This window comes from Dendrobates tinctorius, unplaced genomic scaffold (assembly GCF_039654945.1).
Source record: "Dendrobates tinctorius isolate UK_male_01 unplaced genomic scaffold, ASM3965494v1 ptg000211l, whole genome shotgun sequence".
In the NCBI taxonomy this organism is placed as follows: domain Eukaryota; kingdom Metazoa; phylum Chordata; class Amphibia; order Anura; family Dendrobatidae; genus Dendrobates; species Dendrobates tinctorius.
Genome location: NW_027361878.1, coordinates 11,117,680 through 11,137,240, shown reverse-complemented (window position 1 = coordinate 11,137,240; position 19,561 = coordinate 11,117,680). Strand labels below are relative to the sequence as shown.

The window sequence follows — 19,561 nt, the reverse complement described above, 5'->3', positions numbered from 1 at the left end:
CATTGATGAAATTGATATGCTGTCCAATCACATCACTGAAACATTCAAAGAAATGTGCCTGTTTGGTACTCAAATTGGACCAAACTCGTTTGCGTCTTCATATTTTCCTTTTTAGCAGTTATTGACCCACAAATAAAAATGGACTTGTAAACGGAGCCAAAAACTATAATGTCTTCAGAAGTTTTCTGTTAAGTAAACCGATAGTATAGAGTTGAATAGTTGCATGTGATACAATTTCGTTTTTTTTTCTCATGATGAATCGTCATGAGAAAAAAAATGGCAGATCTGCACTTCCCCATAGTGTAATATTGGTCCAAGTGCTATCGGATAGCACTCATCAGAGTTATATGCTCGCGTGAACGAGCCCCGATTCCCACTATGGTCAGTTCCTGGGGAAGCCTTTTCCATAGATTCAAAGTTCTTGTAAATAAGATTTTTTAGTGTCTGGATTATGAACATTTTTTTTTCTTCAGATGGAGGGAGTGTGCCCTTGGCCCTTGTTGTGGGTTTTTTTGCAATGTAAATTGTGTGGTTTTTACTCTGATGGAGACTCATCTACCTTGGTTGATGATGGTTTGGTTTTAGGAAATGTTGAGATAGGTTTTACATTTGGCATTCATGCAAAACACAAGTTGTTACAGAAAGTATACAATTAAGTAATTCTGCTCATGATACTCACTGAGACTCCATGAATATCTGGTTTATCAGCCTTAGTCAATACTAGGAGTGGATCCTAAACAGGATGGAGGTGCAAACCTCTTTTTGGCTTTCATATATTTACCAAAATCCTACTGTGTTAAAAATGTATTTATAGACCACTTACTAAGCCGACAGCATTATTTGGAGTCAATAAGTTCACAAAGGTTTTGGCTGCAATGCTCTCATAGTATAGACATGGTAAACGTGTGCTAAGGAGGCAAAAATATGGCACGATATAACCTCCCTACGTTTTCTGTACGTCCCTAACTTTGAGCCTTCTAATGGCACGTATAACATTGTTTTTTTGGTTGAAGGTAGACTTCAGTCCATTGAGATCAACCTATAGACTAACATGTTCATCACGTGGAAGGCAAAGCCCCCATGGGGCAGACATTAATAGGGAAAAAATTCCTTCCCAACTCTACATAGTACAATCAAACATAACTTATCTAATATATACTTACCTTGTAATGTCTTCACATCCTGTTCCATCCAGATGTGTCCGGATCCCAGAATTTCAAGCGGCAGAAGTTCACCAACCGCCATTTTGGAACACTTAAGTGATGGGTGTCTCAATATGGAAACTGCTAGTGGTACCAGCCTCTTGGGTGGTATCACCAGCGAAACACCATCGCACCACACACACACACACTCTGTATAAGCCGTACGCAACACACACACACACTTAATACGCCGTACGCAGCCTCTTGCACAGTACCACCAGCAGAACACCGTCGCGAACATATCTCCGTCGGGATCAGCCAAATGATTCACTGACCACCACCAGCTTTGTACAGGAGGAGCACATGCGCAGTTTTAATGTGACCACCGCTATCTGTCTGCACAAAGATGGCAGCGGTCTGATTTACTGCACCTGCGCGAATTCCACGCAGGCGCAGTGAATCATTCGGCTGATCCTGGTGGCAGATGTGTGACGTGTCTACAGGCAGAGGAAGCCGGTCACATTAAAAGGGTTTTCCCATGAACGAAAGTTCATTTTAAAAATTGTCTGTGGCTGACCGTGTATGGAGCATACCACATCTCCTGGGCAGGGGAGGAAGGAAAAGACAATACTGACATTACAGCAGGGGATCACAGAGGATTCATTTTGTGAGGTAAAATATTTCACTGACTGTTTTTAAACAATATTTTACCTCACAAAATGTATCCTCTGCAATCTCCTGCTGTAATGTCAGTATTGTCTTTTGCTTCCCCCCCCCCCTGCCCAGGAGCTCAGCTCAAACGAGAGAACACATGAGGGAAGAAGACAGAACAGTGGTGGAGAGAGAGAGAGCAGACAAGGGGGAGACACAGGTCAAAGAAGAGATGACATGAGAGGAGAAGACTGCCGATTGGGAAGAGAGAAAGCGCACAAGGGTGAGAAAGACAGAGACAGGGGGAGACAGCTCAAATGAGACAGCACATGAGGGGAGAACGCAGCACAGGAAGGAGAGAGACAGCAGACAAGGGGGATAGCACATGGGGTAGACAGGTCAAAGAAGAGAGCACAGACGGGAGAAGTCAGCACATGGGGAAAGAGAGTGGATAGGTGGGTGAGCACATGAGGGGGGGGGGGGAGATTCTCAACACTGCAAAGCCTGCCCTCATCGTGACATTACTGCCCTCCCGATGCGATAGCAGCGGGCCTCCATCTAGTAATATATTTATCAAGAAAGGCATCCAGGCGCTTCTTGAATATTAGTAGTGAATCAAACATTACAACAACATGTGTTGGGGGTTCCATAGTTACATGGCTCTCTTTCAGTAAAGAATCCATAGTCTGCTCTTACAGTAAAGAATTTGTGACTGTGATTATGATTAAACCTTCAACATCTATAATTATAATTAAACTTTCTTTTCTCCACCTTTTCAGTTTTATGTTTTTAAGTCCTTTGGCTAGGTTCACTCTTGCATTGTAGGCTCAGTTGAAAGTTTGGTCATTATTTTGCCAGCAAAGTAAAGGCCCCGTTACATTTAGCGATGCACCAGCGATCCCGACAACGATACGACCCGGTCAGGATCGCTGGTGCATCGCTAAATGGTCGCTAGTGAGCTGTCAAACAGGCAGATCTCACAGCGACATAGCAGCGGTCGACGGTCGATACTTACCGTCAGACGCAGCGATGATGTCTTCTTCCGCCCGCGTCCATGGCTTGCTCGTCAGTGCCAGCAGGAAGTTGACGACGAGAAATGGACCAGGCTGATCTCGCGCAATCAGCGATAGCCAGTGGGGGAGCCGGTTGGAGGTGAGTATCACATGTAGCGAGATCGCTGCTGAATCACAAAATCGGTGACGCTTTAGCGATATTGCTAGCGATATCGCTATGTGTAAAGGGCCCTTAACCCTTATTAAAAGATGTGTGCCTTACTGTTTTTTTATGCAAAGGAATAATAAGGCTAAGTTCACATTAGGCATTTTTGCTGCAATTTTTATGCTAATTTTCAGCTGCTTATTACAGTGCCAGCAAAGCCTGTGAGATTTCAGAAATCTCATGCACACACAATGTTTTTTGTTTGTCATAAGAATTTTGTGCTTTGCATGGTTTCTTGGACATAAAGCATGTCTTGTCACATCTTTCAGCATTTTTTTTAGCGTTTTTCAGCCATTGACTTGAATGGTTGGTGAAAAAAATGCTGAAAAATGCACCAAAAACACATTTTTTTGTGCCAAAACTTGAGTCTATAGAATAGGACTTTTTTATTCCAACACTAAACTTTATCAGCATGCCCAGGAGACAAATCTAGCATCCAAAACCACCGCAAAAACTGCACAAAAAACACAAGAAAAACCAAGGAAAACATACTTTTTTTCTACAGCTTCTTTCCAGCCAAGAGATCAGGTTTTTCTGCAGAAAAGAAAACGCTGAAAAAACGACTAGTGTGAACTTACCCTAAAACTCAAAGATTTCAATGGCTGCTTGACGCCTCTGAGCCGGACAGAGAATAACTTGTTCGCTCAATCTATGTGACATGTTCATCAATATCTAATTAGAATAACAAAAAAATGCTCTTTTCTCTTAGATTTGTTCTATCATTTAATCTAAGGCCTAGAATTAATAATTAACATTTGTGATCTCATTTGTTAATATTGATTCTTGTTGTATAGGAAACACAAAGAACATTCTGGCACTTAAGGCCCCGTCACCCTAAGCGATATCGCTAGGAATATCGCTATAACGTCACTGGTTTTGTGACGTTATCTCTGTGTCTGATACTTACCTCCAACTGGCTCCCCCGCTGATTATCGCTGATCGCGCGAGAACGTCCTGGACCGTTTCTCGTCGTCAGCTTCCTGCTGGGCTTCCTGCTGTGGAGACGAGTGACGCGTGGACGCGGGCGGGAGGACGTGAGGATCGCCGCATCTGACAGGCAAGTAGCGACCCCCGACCGCTGCTATGTCACTGGTGAGATCTGCCTGTGTGGCAGCTCACTAGCGACCACTTAGCGATGCACCAGCGATCCATATCGTTGTCGAGATCGCTGGTGCATCGCTAAGGCTTCATACCCGTTGGCGACTAAAAAAAGGTCCGATTTCTGGACTGGAAAAAAGGGTGGAGTGTTATGCCAGTGTCATGCGATTTCTATGCAATTTTTTTTTTCCATCCGTTTTCCGTCCGTTCTTTTTCCCCAGACACTCTTTTTCTACAGTCATTTACAGGGCCATTTACAGGATTCTATACCACAGAATGGTGATGTATCCGTTAAAAACGGATGGAAAACGGATGGTCCGTTTTTGGTCCTTTTTTTAAATGCACCCATTGACTTCTATTGGGGAAAATTGCTGCGATTGTCACCGATTTTCGGATCGGATTCGCCAATGCAAGTTTATGGATGCGATTAAAAATCACATTGAAAACGGACCACACGTGTGATTTGCGATTAAATCGCAAGACTTCTCCTGGTCAACAGGAAAGAGCATCAGGCATTGGCATTGGATGTCAATTTGATGCTTAGATGCGAATAAAATCGGTTCATCGCCGGAAAATGGTATGATAGACGGATCCCTGGACAAGAAATCTTTGTGCGATTTCGTACCGTTAAAATCAGACTGATTTTTTTAATGGTTGTGTGTGACTCCAGCCTAAGTGTGACAGTACCTTTAAAGTCTGAACTTCTCTGACAATCGGTCTTGTCCTATTTAATAGGATTATGTGTTTTTATGTTTTGGACGGGGAACTGATGGCATTACTACTGCAATAATTGTTATATTTTATCTTAAAAACTTTTTAATAGTTACAGGATATAAACGGACTGATCTTTAGAATACGTCGGTGGACAGGATGGGCGTATTCGCCTTTTCTTCTGATTACGCCGTCTTAAATAAACAACGTTGCTGGAGATAAAGTCCTCAGAACACACATGGTGCATAGCTCTAAACAATTAAACTGTAAAAAAAAAAAAGTATGCTGTTATGCCTCCATAAGGCGCTGACATTTCCGGGAGTCAGGTTTTGCCGGTACTGTGACATTTTAGAAGGAGTGGGCTTGGAACGTGCAAAAATTTTTCACTATTTTTCATAGCACAAAATGCTGAAATGTCTCCGCTGGAAGAAAGTCCGTCTGATGAACTCTTCTAATAATCTTTGAATCCTCCTGAGCTGTAGATATAACAGAACTTGGAAGATAATGAGCATATGATCTCTATAGCCGGGAAGCAGAAACTCTGGGTATGTTCACACTTGGCATATTTGTGGTAGAAGTGTTTGCTATTGCGCTATATATTTCGATGAGGATTACAGAAATTCATCCATGTGCTGCAGAAACAACCACATTCAGGTGCATGTAAATTTAAAACTTAGGTCGGGGTCACACTTGCGAGTGTGATGCGAGAAACTAGCACGAGTCTGTCGCCTCAATACCCGGCACTGCCGCCGCTACTTGGGACCAGAGTGTGCGGCTTCATAGAAATACATGCAGGAGCACACTCCGGTCCTGAGTGCCGGAGGCAGTGCATTGATGCGAGAGACCCGCGCGAGTTTCTCGCATCACACTCGAAAGTGTGACCCCGGCCTTAGGCTGTGTGCACACGATGCGGTTTCTGCTGCGTTTCCGCAGCGGTTTTGCCCCTGCGGAAACGCAGCAGTTCCGCTGACCATGTACAGTACAATGAAACACTATGGGTTTTCAAAAACGCTGTGCTGACGGTGCGGTTTTTTCCACGCGGTTTTGCTGCGGTTTACAAACCGCAGCATGTCAATTGTTTGTGCGGTTTCCGCAGTGGTTTCATTCTTCTACCATAGTAGAGGTGTGAAACCGCAGGGCAAAACCGCAGGGAAAACCGCAGGTCACTTTACCTGCGGTTTTACCTGCGTTTCCGCGCGGAAAAAAACGCAGTGGAATTCGCAACGTGTGCACATAGCCTTAAGGTTAATATGGATCTTTATTTTACTGTTTGTATATAGATGTGTCAGAAGTTATGTAATCTAGCCTAGGACTGGAGATGCTGCATGCCAGGTGGAAATGGGGCCAATTTGCTGGCACTTCTCATACGAAATTTCATATAGGAGTTAGTTTAAATAATACTGTCATTATTGTAAAGCCATTAAAGGTTGCAGCCCCAGAATGAAGATTTACACCTGAGGGATGTCTTCTTCCAAGGCTGAAAAGACTAATGGTTTAAAGGGGGTGGTCCAAAACACAAATTAATTTTAATCCTAAATATCTGTATTTGATTTCATAATCTAATTTATTTTCTTAAAAATTCACTATCCTGCCCTAGCTACACTAACTGCTTATTTCTTTTTTCTACTTCCTCTTCGATGATGCTTCGTGTGAGAATCCCAGTGCATACTGGGATACTCAAAGCGTTACCCGGGGCCTGAAATGAAGCCTCATCAGTGACCTCTGTTTCAGAGCCTGGACTTGAGTCACTTGTGGGGGAGGCACTGATCTCTGCATGCTGGGCATTCTTACAACGCGCACTGACACTGCGCTCTCTTGCCAGCTTGTTACTTCTGATCAGAGCCGGCGAGAGAGCGCACTGCCACTGTGCACTGAAAAGAAGAGAGCACAGTGGCAAGAATTTACTGAGCATATGTCGGAACTGACACCAACGCATGTTCAGTAGACCAGTGACAAGTTCAGCCCCGGAGATCAATGATGACACTTCAACAACTTCACGACATCTCCTCAACAGAATCATGAATTCCAACCATTGTTTGTTACAACTTAGAGAAGTTCTCCAAAAGATACTCTTATTTTAAACAAGTGAATCTCTGGTTCTGCACATTTACTAGCTTCTTATATTATTTTTTTTTTTTCCTTATAGTCTCCAGCCCAAAGCTGTAATTATGTTTCTAGGTCTTATCAGAAAAAGTCTAGCAGCCTATTGTATTGACACTGCTCTTCTTGCACTGGGAGAGGTGTATTTTTCTAGATCATGTTACTCTACTTATTTATACACCTCCCAGAGCATAAATCATTAGAGCAAGCTCTGTGCAGACACTATGCCAGCATGAAATGTCAGCTCAGCAGCAGTAAGTACATGCGAAATACAACAATAGATTTGCAGAAATAAAGATAATCCAGCTGTATTCAGCGTATCCTGTTTACATAGTTCTTTTGTGTATTATTTTTATTCATTACTCTGCTTCTGTGCCAAATTGTACAGTACAAAGTAATATTAAAATCATAGGTGTATGAAGAGAACATGGCTTTAGGACTTTGCTGACTTTAACGTTTTGAAAAATTGAGATAATTAAAGAGAATCTGTCGGTAAGTTTTTGCTTTCCGATCTGAGAATAATATTATGTAGGGGCAGAGACCCTGATTCCAGTGATGTATCACTTAACGGGCTGCTTGTTGTAGATTTGCTAAAATCACTGTTTTCTCTGCAAAAGATATAGCAGTTCTCTGAATGCCCGAGCTCTGTACAACCCCACCCACAGAACTGATTGGCAGCTTGGTGGAGTGGGTGGGGTTATACACAGCTCATGAATATGGAGGACTACATGGCAGCAGGTTTACTAGCCTTCTAGTAATAATCTCCTGCTGATAAAAGAGTGATTATAGAAAAACTGCACGAAGCAACCCAGTAAGTAATACATCACTGAAATCACTGTCTCTGCCCCTACATTATGCTGCTCTCAGATTAGGAATCAAAAACCTTGTGAAAGATTCCCTTTAAGGAGAATATAAAAAAAAGTATCAGTAATCACTTGGTAAAGCCACCGCCACTCCATTGCTAACACTACTGGTACTGTCATTCCCATTAATTTCTATGACACCTCATCGCTGTAGGATCACTGTAGTGGCAGGGGACTTGCCAGGTAATGATTTTTATCTATAATTTTTTTTTTTAATTCACATTACTTCTAAACTACATTTCCCATTATTAAATTACTTTTATATTCCTGAAAAACTTTAGGCTTCTTTTTTTCTTTAAAGTCAAAGCCAAAAGTAAATTTTTAGAGCAATGGGAAAATATAAACTTAGGCATGTTTATTCTGCTGGTTCCACTTCTGGCTTTAACTTTTTTTTTTTTTTTTAAAGTGTTCAAAAACTCCCCAAATAAACTACTAAGGCTAGTTTCACACTAGCGTTTCTGCCGTCTGCGCACGGCCGCCGATAAGCCCTGCCCCCTGCTGCGCCCCCTCCTGACATCACCGCCTATTATCGCACATGGCCGCATGCGATCTGCGCACCCTATCTTTAATATAGGGTGCGCAGACCGTGCGCTGACCGTGCACTCGTAGGATTTTTGAGTGCGCTGCGCACTTTTGTAGGTGCGCCGGTGTGCGCCGAACACAGCATGTTGCATTTTGGCGTGCTCGGCGCACCTTCACAAGTGCGCAGCACGCTCAAAAATCCTACTAGCGCACGGTCAGCGCACGGTCTGCGCACCCTATATTAAAGATAGGGTGCGCAGATCGCATGCGGCCATGTGCGATAATAGGCGGTGATGTCAGGAGGGGGCGCGGCAGGGGGCAGGGCTTATCGGTGGCCATGCGCAGACGGCAGAAACGCTAGTGTGAAACTAGCCTAAGTAGGCAAAAATACTGTGTGTGTAACCACCCTTAGGGATGAGAAGATTTGGCAGACCAGCAGCTACTCCATGGCTGCAATAAGCAACCTTCTTGGCTACTTATATGTAATTTCTGCCAAATGGAAGATTTGCACCGTAATGTGGAGATGTAAGTGGCAGAGTCTGTCTGTAACCTCTGGTAGTTTGTGTAATGGTGAACTGAGGTTGGAAGTTTTATAGGCCGAGGACTGGCGCTGTTCATGAATTTTGGAGAGTGGGATAGAATACATAGATTCTTTTTGGATATAAGGCCTTTACATATACAAGATAAGTAGTAAACCAATTTGTAGCTTGATTGCTATAGAGTGGTGTTTGGCTATATTTGTTCCTTGATTTCCCTGTACATATGGGACACGAGACATCGATCGCCTGGTCATTGGGCTGCTGATGTGTATGAGCATTAATCAGGATACATTTTGAATACAGCCTCTCTCTCGCGCTCTCTCTCTCTCTCTCTCTCTCTATATATATATAGATACACAGAAGTATCTGTTGCACAGCTTCTGGATACCCACAGTTCAGGGCCGGACTGGGACTAAAATTCAGCCCTGGCATTTGAAGTTACACAGGCCCACTAGTCACATGGTGACTATATAATATCTTTGTACACTTGTAGTTTACAAGAAGTGATAGGAGATTAACACGACTATATAACATGTAGTCACAGCTGTGCCCAGTATTTCAGCTCAGTCCTATTTATTGCTTTTAGGTACAGTACTCCTCCCAAATCTCTGTCCCCTTTTGTATGCATGATTACAGAATTCCTGGCAGAACTGCTCTCTATTGGGCAACCAGACCCCCTGGTCATAGCCGCCCCTATCATACCTCCCAACTTTTGAAGAAGGGAAAGATGGATAAAGACTGCGGCGCGCGCAGCGCGCCGCTGCATATTTTGGCCACGCCCAGCCACACCCATTTCACAACTAGTCACACCCATGTCCACACCTAATCGCACCCATTTAGCACTGCTGATCACACTGACTGGTACTGAGGGCACAGTGGCTGGCATTATGGGCACACTGACTGGCACTAAGGAAGAGAGAAAACAGAGAGAGAGAGAAAAAAGAAAACAGAGAGAGTGAGAAAGAAAGGGGAAAGAAAGAAAGAACAGTGAGAGACAAAGAAAGAACAGTGAGAGACAGAGAAAGAACAGAGAGAGAAAGAAAGAACAGAGAGAGACAGAGAAAGAACAGAGAGAGAAAGAAAGAGGGGAAAGAAAGAACAGAGAGAGACAGAGAAAGAACAGAGAGAAAGAAAGAAGTAAAGAAAAGAAAGAACAGAGAGAAAGAGAGGAAAGAAAAAGAAAGAAAGAGGGGAAGAAAGAACATAGAGAGAAAAAAGAAAGATTAGAGAGAGAAAAAAGAAAGATTAGAGAGAGAAAGAACAGAGAGAGAAAGAAAGAACAGAGAGAGAAAGAAAATGAGGGAAAGACAGAACAGAGAATGAAAGAACAGAGAAAGAAAGAAAAAGAGAGAAAGAAATAAAGAAAGATTCTACAAAGATACTATAGCAGCCTGGCTCCCATTGTAGTGCCCACCTGAGCCTCCCAGTGCAGGACATATCATGATCCGCTCACATGGCCGGCATTCCCGATTCCAAGGCGATCCTGCTGTCTGCGCTGTCGGAGGAGGACATGGTGATGGAACTGAAGCATTCCTGGTTCCGTCACAATCTCCTCAAGAAATTATCTCATTTCCGGTCAGCTTCCAGCACATCACTTCCGGTGGAACGTCATGTGTGAGTTTTAAAATGCTCCTCGGGGCTCCGCCGTGTACTCCTGTGTCCGTGGGAAAAGCCCGCTTTGTACACACTTGGCTCCGCTCCGTACATCCCGTACACATATGGCTCCACTCCGTACACACCCGGCTCCGCTCCGTATACCCCATGCACACGCGGCTCCGCTCCGTACACCTCGTACACACATGGCTCCACTCCGTACACCTCGTACACGCGGGGCTCCTCTCCGTACACCTCGTACACGCGCGGCTCCTCTCCGTACACCTCGTACACGCGCGGCTCCTCTCCGTACACCTCGTACACACGCGGCTCCGCTCCGTACACCTCGTACACACACGGCTCCTCTCCGTACACCTCGTACACACACGGCTCCACTCCGTACACCTCGTACACACACGGCTCCACTCCGTACACCTCGTACACGCGCGGCTCCTCTCCGTACACCTCGTACATGCGCGGCTCCGCTCCATACACCTCGTACACGCGCGGCTCCACTCCGTACACCTCGTACACACTGCTCCGCTCCGTACACCTCGTACACACACGGCTCCGCTCCGTACACCTCGTACACACGGCTCCACTCCGTACACCTCGTACACGCGCGGCTCCGCTCCGTACACCTCGTACACGCGCGGCTCCGCTCCGTACACCTCGTACACACGGCTCCGCTCCGTACACCTCGTACACACGGCTCCGCTCCGTACACCTCGTACACACTGCTCCACTCCGTACACCTCGTACACACGCTGCTCCGCTCCGTACACCCCGTACACACTGCTCCGCTCCGTACACCTCGTACACACGCTGCTCCGCTCCGTACACCTCGTACACCCACGGCTCTGTTCCGTACACCTCGTACACACGGCTCCGCTCCGTACACCTTGCGCACACACGGCTCCGCTCCGTACACCTCATAAACACACAGCTCTGCTACATCCACACTGTAAATCCTGACCCCACACATACTTACCTCAACCAGCACCATGACAACAGCAAAGCAGAGTCTTGCAGACGGTAGAGGCAAGGCTGCGCGCACAGGACCTGTGATGAGGTCACAGGAGGGGCGGAGTCAGGGGTGACATGATCGGGGGTCTGGACAAAGGCTCCTGATCATGTGACCCCCTGACTCCTCCCCTCCTGTGACCTCATCACAGGTCCTGCGAACAGAGCGAGCAGGCAAGCGAGTGCGACGCTGTGAGTGGCTGCGGGGGGGAGGGGGTCTCATGCTAAGGCGAGGATGGGGTGCGTGGGGGGAGGCATGGCGGCTTATCTCCCTGCAGTGCGGGAGGAACTTGAATCTATCACCGCCGTGCTGCAGAGGGCCGGCGGCAGGAGCAACAGTGGCCGCAGCAGCTGGCAAGCGGCCAGATGATCGGGCGCAGCCCACGTGACAGCGGCCCAGCGGGAAAATGCCCGGTTGGTTATATTGCCAATCCGGGCCTGCCACAGTTGCAGTAGAAGCTTCACAGAGCAGATTACATGGGATAACAAGCTTTTACTTCTCAGAACATGAGGTAAAGGAAAAGTGCACAGTCATTCAGTGCAGCACCAGGAATTAGTAAAAAAAACATGAAAGTACAAGAAAGACTTTTTCTTTTACAATACATTAAGCAAGGAAACTTTACACAACAACGCCATTTATTGTCATATCAGCATAAAGTCCTCCTTCATATAAACAAAGTCCACAACTGTTGCATATACCAACAATATCTTGGTGAAAGCTCTTACTGCTCCCCAGCTTGGTGGAAAGAAAGTCTAGTTGTAAATGTAAGAAATGAATCTTCAAGAACATGTTAGAGCCAATATTCTTATACATTTTGAGATTTTCCACCAACTCTTCATAGTTATCTGCTCTTGAATTTCCCAAAAAATTAGTTACCATTAATGCAACAAACGAGGAAACTTCTCATCTTAAAGAAGCGCCACGTATCTGAGGAACAATAAGGACTCCTTCCTTTATCTTTACTTCACTCAACCTTGGAAATACATCAGTGTTCTACTTGAATGCTTTTGCATTTTTATCCATTGCCTTTATAAAGTTCTTCATTGGGCCCAAATTGATATGCAATGGTGGTGACAAAATCTTCTGTGGGTCAACAAGTGCTGGATGCAGGACATTTTTAGTCCCTGGCTGAAGTGAACGTCGGAGAGGCCAGTCTCTTTTTGTTGTAGTGATATTCTCCTACACTCACATAGAAAACAACAGTACTTTGTATATCGACCATGCAGACCTAGTAAGAGGGCAAACCACTTTTAAGTTACCACAGAGTGACCACAAATGTTGGCCATGGTTAAGGCACCTCAACAGCTATTTCATGTTATCATAAGTTTCTTTCATGTGGACGGCATAACCATCTGGAAGTGAAGGTAGCTCATTGTCATTATGCTGCAAGATGGCTTTTAGGCTTGTTTTGGACAAATCGATTAAGTGGATCCATTCCTCTGGATTATGACTTATTTTAAGACCTTCCATTAAACTGTTGACGTTGTTGCTTCCCATAAGATTGCCTTCCTTGAAGAAGTGTTGGACAAGATCTTATTCACGGTTGCGGAACAAAGAAATCCAAACATTGCCCGCTAGGAGATTCCTCTGCTATAGCATAATCTATCCACTTTGTTAATGTAAGACTGAAGCTTATCTGAAAAATTCCATATAGAAACTTGTCAATATGCTAAGAAGCTAAGCTAATAAATCCTAAAACTGTATACCTTACACAGAGAGCATTTATAAAAGTAGGTGACACAACTGTAATTAGGATGACATTGGAGGAGCCAAGTTGGTGTTTTTCGATTGATCGCCCTAAGATGATAGAATGCTGAAGGCTCAATAGACTCAATATGTGATCAAACATGCAGAAAACGAGAATTGTACGAGTTTCTCGCATGTGTGACCCCGGCCTAAAGCACCACTCCAGCGTTATTTACTTACATTGAGAGGTTGTGACCATTAGCTCTGAATTTTCATGAGTCACAAGGTGCCGTCACAAGATGGTGGCGCAGGATGGAGCAGTGCCGGTCACAGCTTAAGACGGTGGTTGGTAAGTATAATAGTAGGAGCAGGGAACTTACATTAGTAGCACCACTCCAGCGCTGTAATAAAAAAAATTGCTTCAGTGGTGAGAACGTCAGGGACAATGAAAAAAATACAAAAAAATTTACAAGGCCACTACTTGTGTCACTGCAACAAGCACTTTTTCATAATCCGACGAGCACCTTCTTTGTTTTCTCTTATGGCTCCATATGCCTGTAGTTGTTGGCGAGGCATTTTTTACAGAAGTGGTAAAACACTGCACAATGTTTATTCTCAAGCTCCAGCAATCCCTGAGTTCGAAATAGGATTATTTTTTCGACTAATTCAATGTTATTTAGAGTTTTGGAGGCAAATGAAAGTAAATTCAGCAATATTTTTCATTTTGGCACAGGCAACCCGAATCGATGGTGAGGTCCCACTTGGGACAGTTTGAGAAGTTCTGCTGTAGGCACTTCATGACTATCACTCACTTTCAATAAATAAAGTAAAATAGTTGTTTTTTTTTTTTAGAAGAGCTGTAACATTTAGCAATAAGCTCCAGGATAAAATGCCATGCAGTGTGGGTCGCCCTCCCAGGGCCGTGGGGTACTCGGTACCGGGCCCGATGAACTTCACTGGGAGATGTCATGGCAGCTGGGACCCGGTCCGTGGCCCTGGGTGCCCATTGTAAAAAGGGAATGTTCAGTGTGCTTATGGTGATTAGAATGAATGAGTCGTGACGCCACCTGTGGTGTTCAGCAATGAAGATGTTAAGCCGACGCTGCAGACAGATCCTCTGGGACAGATGGTGTGGTGCAGCAGTGATGTTATAGCCCTCCACAGGAAGGGTTTTAGTCCCAGGGCAGAGTAGGTGAAGTGACACTTAGATGGTGTAGTGTCGGGTGCAAGGGATGTAGCAGTGCTGGGCAGGTTGACGCAGGAATAAGTGGAGGACACCAGGGCATGTAATTCCAAAGCTTTACACTCAGTCTATTGTGGTACAGGTGCCCCCATCCGTGCCGTGTCCTCCGGGTCAGGGGCTCAGCCAACTTCCAGGCAAGATGAAGTACTCCTTTCCAACACTCCGCCAACATATGTGCCTTTTCTGAACGTCTCCTCTTATAGCGCCTTTAGTGAACTACTCACAGTACTGAGTTACACTGGAGTTCCTCCTGTCAGATGTTCCTATGAACTCTACTTGTACGGCAGACAGCTGTAGCCTGCTTTGGGGACTCCTTACTACCTAGTCCCGGCTCACTATCGTTGCTGTTGTGCCCCCAAGTCTGGTGTGGGAATAAAGCAGTGACAACTTCTATTCCTCCGGTGTCTGCTGCAGGACCATTAGTATCCATACAACCTCGGGGACCGGACCCCGGCCTTGCGCTTAGAACTTGGGAAGGGTTCTCCTCTAACCCTGATCCTTGGTTCTCTTCCTCTCCTCACGTTCCGTACTAATTCTTTCCTTCTTATGGAGAGTCAGGCTTTCTTTCAGTGTTCCTTTCCTGTGCCAGTGGACCCAGATCACTGAGGTTGGCTGCAGCACTTCCTTCATTCATCCCACTCAGGGGATCTCCTTTCACAGACTGACCTCGTCAGACTCCTGTGATTGACTACTTCCTATCCTCTTCCCGCTCTTTTAGTGCAAACTAAACTCCACCCGCCTCCCAGCACGCTTCGTGTTCCAAGCAGGGAGCCACCAAAGGGTGCTTTGCTACACTACTATGTTGTGTGGTATGCAGGTGTTGGAGTGTGGTCAGGTGTCTCCACCTTACCTGAATGGTGGGGTACCACACCTCAGGAGGAGGGGCAGTACCTCTGTGGCGACTGAACCCTCAGGGGCGCCACACAGTACATACATAATTTAAACACTAAAGGAAAGCTGGTTAAAAGGCCAACAATTGTCGAAAAATACACAAGTGAAGACGTCCACTGGACATAAATGTGCACCACTCTTAAGCCCCATTTTACAAAAAAAAGGCATTAATCACTGTGAATTCTCTTTGGTGTCTGGTAATACAGTTAGGGTATACTTTTTGTGTTTCATAGTCTGCTGTTGACTTATATTTTATAATAGAACAGCTATTTATGTTTCTGAAAAGTGTAGTTTGAGATATTTGTAACTTTTGCAATGTCTGCATATTTCGCTATGTACACGCCTAAAGCATCATTCAGATGTCTGTGAAGCACCCACGTGTTCTTTCTGTGAATTTCGTGGATAAAACATGTACCCATTATAATCTTTCGTGCTGCACACGTGTCCACGTGTCCTATCAAAAATAATGGAGACGTGCATGTTTTGATCTGAGTCATGCATCAAAATTACCCATACAAATCTATGGGTCTGTGAAAATCACAGAAAACACGTGGATGGCATCAATGTATATTGCAATGAATAGGAAAAGCTTTGCAATCAATTTTTTTAAAATGAAAATCATTGATGGTAAAAACTAGAACGTTTTTTCTCTCATCGAAGAGAATCGGGCAGGTTATGCTAATCACATTCTGATCAGAGTGTGATCCGATTGTCTCGGATGAGAAGATGGGAAAATAATTTTTTTCCATCTTTTCTATTCCGTCAGTCCATTGAAATCCCGAACTTTTTTCTTTTCCACAAGGGAAAAAAAAAATCGCAGCATGCTCAACTTGCATTCCATATTCGGATCACACATTGAGCATGCTGGGATTCCCTCCCCTCCCCCCTTTGACAGACTCTGCTCAAGGAAATAATCGGACATATGCATATGGTCTTCTTTACCTTCAGACACAGACCATGTGTCAAACAAACAGACTCCATTTTATCATGTGCATCACACCCAGTGATGGAGATATGGTGAGCAGCGTACCCGCCCTGACTCTTTAGATGCTCACAATTCGAGCTGGACCTAACATGGAAAATTTACCCCTCTTAGTATTCTGTATGCTATAGCATTACTCCAGGTTTACATCACAGAGGTCATGCACCTCTGTGATACATATCTCCCATCCACTATGTGTCCAGCAGCCTACTTGTAGTCTGTAACTACTGTATGTGAAATAGCAACAAAACTTGAAATCAATGCAGTGGATGCACGCTGGGCAGTATAGATATAGAATCTGCCCCTGATTTTGTCTAGTCTGTGTCAGTTTTTGGTATAATATGAATTTATTTTTGAATGTGAATTTACTGTGGATTCTAAGGTTCTGTCGCAAACAATGTCTGTGAACATACCATAGATCAGATAGAGATTGTCTTTAGTGAATTTTGCTTCACAAGTCCATTTGTGCAAGAAGCATGATTACATTCTAGACCAGGGTTTTCCAACTCCAGTCCTCAAGGCACACCAACAGATCATGTTTTCAGGATTTCCTTTGTATTGCACAGGTGAAGCAATTATCACCTGAGCAATACTAAGGAAATCCTGAAAACATGATCTGTTGGTGTGCCTTGAGGACTGGAGTTGGGAAACCCTGTTCTAGACACATAAAATCAGCAATTACCCAAATTGGCCATATACACTGAGCATTACCTGGCATGATGGTTGTTACAGGTAACAAACTAAAGTGAAAAATTGCAATTATCGCCATAGCGCTTGGAAGTTAATTTTAGTTACAAACACGGCTTGCTGATAAAAAGCTATGTAATCTATTATCATAATTGATAAAATTGATCTATCACAAGGTTTTTGCAAATATTATGAGAACAATATAATGCAGAGACAGAAAACCTGATTCCAGCCATGTGTCACTTACTGGGCTGCTTGCTGTACTGAAGATAAAATCACTGTTTTATCAGCAGGAGATTATCACTAGAGGGCTAGTTGTCTTGTGACATTTAAGGCCCTTTTACATTTAGCGATGCACTAGCGATACGACCCGGTCAGGATCGCTGGTGCATCGCTAAATGATCGCTAGTGAGCTGCCACACAGGGAGATCTCCCAGCGATGCAGCAGCGACGCAGCGGACGATACTCACCTTTCACACACAGCGATCCAGACGTCCTCCCGCCCGCCTCCACGCGTCGCTCGTCTCTCACAGCAGGAAGCAGACGACGAGAAATGGAGCCGCCCGATGTCGCGCGATGAGTGACAGACAGCGGGGGAGCCGGTCGGAGGTAAGTATCACACATAGCGATATCGCTAGCAATATTGCTGCTGCGTCACAAAATCAGTGACGTTTTAGCGATATTGCTAGCGATATCGCTATGTGTAAAACCCCCTTTAGTCCACTTGCTCTGAATAACCCCCACCAACGCCAGTGATTGGCAGATTTCTGTGTACACTGTGAATAGGCAGAAAGCTGCCAATCAATGGTGTGGGCGGGGGTTGCACACAGCTCAGCATTCAGAGAACTGCTATATCTGCAGCAGATAAAACTATGATTTTATTAAAAATGTAGCAAGTAGCCTAATAAGGCATACATTGCTGGAATCAAGGTCTCTGCCCCTTCATCATGCTGCTCTTAGATGAAGTAGAAGAGAACCTGATTTCCTTTAAATATGTCTGAGTAATGGCAGACGAGCAATATGGCGATATAATGCGCACGAGTTCAACTTCACCCGAAGTGCGCAGAGCGGGCTCTGTTCACACACAGAGGCGCCGCAACAAAAACATACAAAAACGCTGAGCCTGTTAGAGTCACAGGCCTCAGGTAAATGCACACACGGTATCTGGTCACAGGAGCAGGAACTAAGACAGAGGAGCTGCGTCCGTCTAAACCTACAGTGTGTGCGGCGTCGCTACTGCAAGACACTGCCAATGGATGACACAGCTACAAAGCAGGCGCAATGTCGGACGCTAGCGCAGAGGTACGGTGTGCACAGTGGCCTAAGGCTTGCCACTGACTGGCGCAGACTACTGAACTAATTCCCTATCCGCATGCGTAATATCAGAGGGAAGGGGTTTCAAATGAGTCAGTCACCAGAATCACACATCCGTCACCATTCACACATAGCAGTATAGTCTATACTAGCGCCTGGCGGAACGGCCATGCGCGCTTTTTATAGCAGCCGGGACCTTCCGGAAGCTTCCAGATCTCCGAGATGGACCAATGAGATCTGGAGCAGAACCAGAGCACATGACTCCCGATCTCCAATGGGAAACCGTCTCATGAGCATGCTCAGTAGGAGGACAGAGGGACTTAGCCCCTGGAAAGATTAGCTGCAAGGCAATCTCCTCTGCGGTAGATAAAGAGCAAGAGACCGCAGAATGTAAGGGTCTGGATTCCTGCAGAGCAGGCGCAGGAACCTGACTCCTAACAGTAGGTTGACGATGTTTGTAGTCGGTAACACATATCATTATCTGCACATATGGGATCCTGCAGTTTTGTGCTTTTTTTAACACAGCATGAGACAATATTTATGGATATTGTGAAATTAATGCAATGTTCGATTAGCAAATTAAAGCTGTCTTTACAGATAGCAGAAATAGCATTTTGGGGGATTGTTTGTTTTTTCCTACCCTCTCAGACGTTTGGGAGGAGAACTGAAAGATGAATGTACTAAGAACACAATGAACTTCCAGAGAAAGTGCATTGTTGACTTTGTGTATGTTTGAGCATCAAGTTATTACTGCTGGTAAAAAAAAAAAAACACAAGAAGAGTCTCTGATCACACTTGTGTTGAGGTTTACATTATAAGTGGAAGCTTATGAATAAAATTAAGGGAATATGCTCAGAATCGGTTGCCAAATCTGAATTTGTCATACTTGTGCCGTATTGGTACCCTATTCGTGCCGAAGTTATGTTGGACGATAGCTTCCAAACATATTCGTTAATTTCTACTTCCATTGACTTCAATGATGTTCGGTGAATATTGCAAAAACAATATTCGCTGCCGATCATAATCGGAACCGAATTTTGAAAAATTTGCTCAGCTTTATTTCTGACACCAAATCCATCAGATGAGAGATGACGCCAGCGTGTGACAGACCCCACTGACAGAGGTCTGTTGGGTTCTGTCGAGAAGAAATTACAGTAGCATGCAGAACTATTTTTCCCCTCAAATACAGTTCCTTGAAAAAATATTCGTACCCCATGCTTCATGCTACACCCACAAACTTAATTGTATTTTATTGAGTTTGGTTTTCTAATTATTTAAAAATATAAATCTGAAAATT

General features: G+C 44.7%; 1 protein-coding gene across 11 annotated transcripts in view; it reads left to right on the top strand.

Moving 5' to 3' along the window:
* LOC141058255 (synaptotagmin-2-like) overlaps positions 1 to 19,561 on the top strand; it is a 140,651-nt gene that overhangs the window by 41,899 nt on the left and 79,191 nt on the right. For 3 of the 11 annotated variants that reach the window (XM_073554430.1, XM_073554436.1, XM_073554432.1), the window contains exon 1: positions 11,902 to 11,972. The exons of 5 other annotated variants lie outside the window; for them this stretch is intronic. The gene's annotated coding sequence lies outside the window, so the exon portion shown is untranslated. Of the gene's footprint in view, positions 1 to 5,144; positions 5,366 to 7,152; positions 7,175 to 11,901; positions 11,973 to 19,561 lie in introns of those variants that run through there. 3 more of the 11 variants (XM_073554429.1, XM_073554433.1, XM_073554434.1) reach the window with 3 other exon arrangements.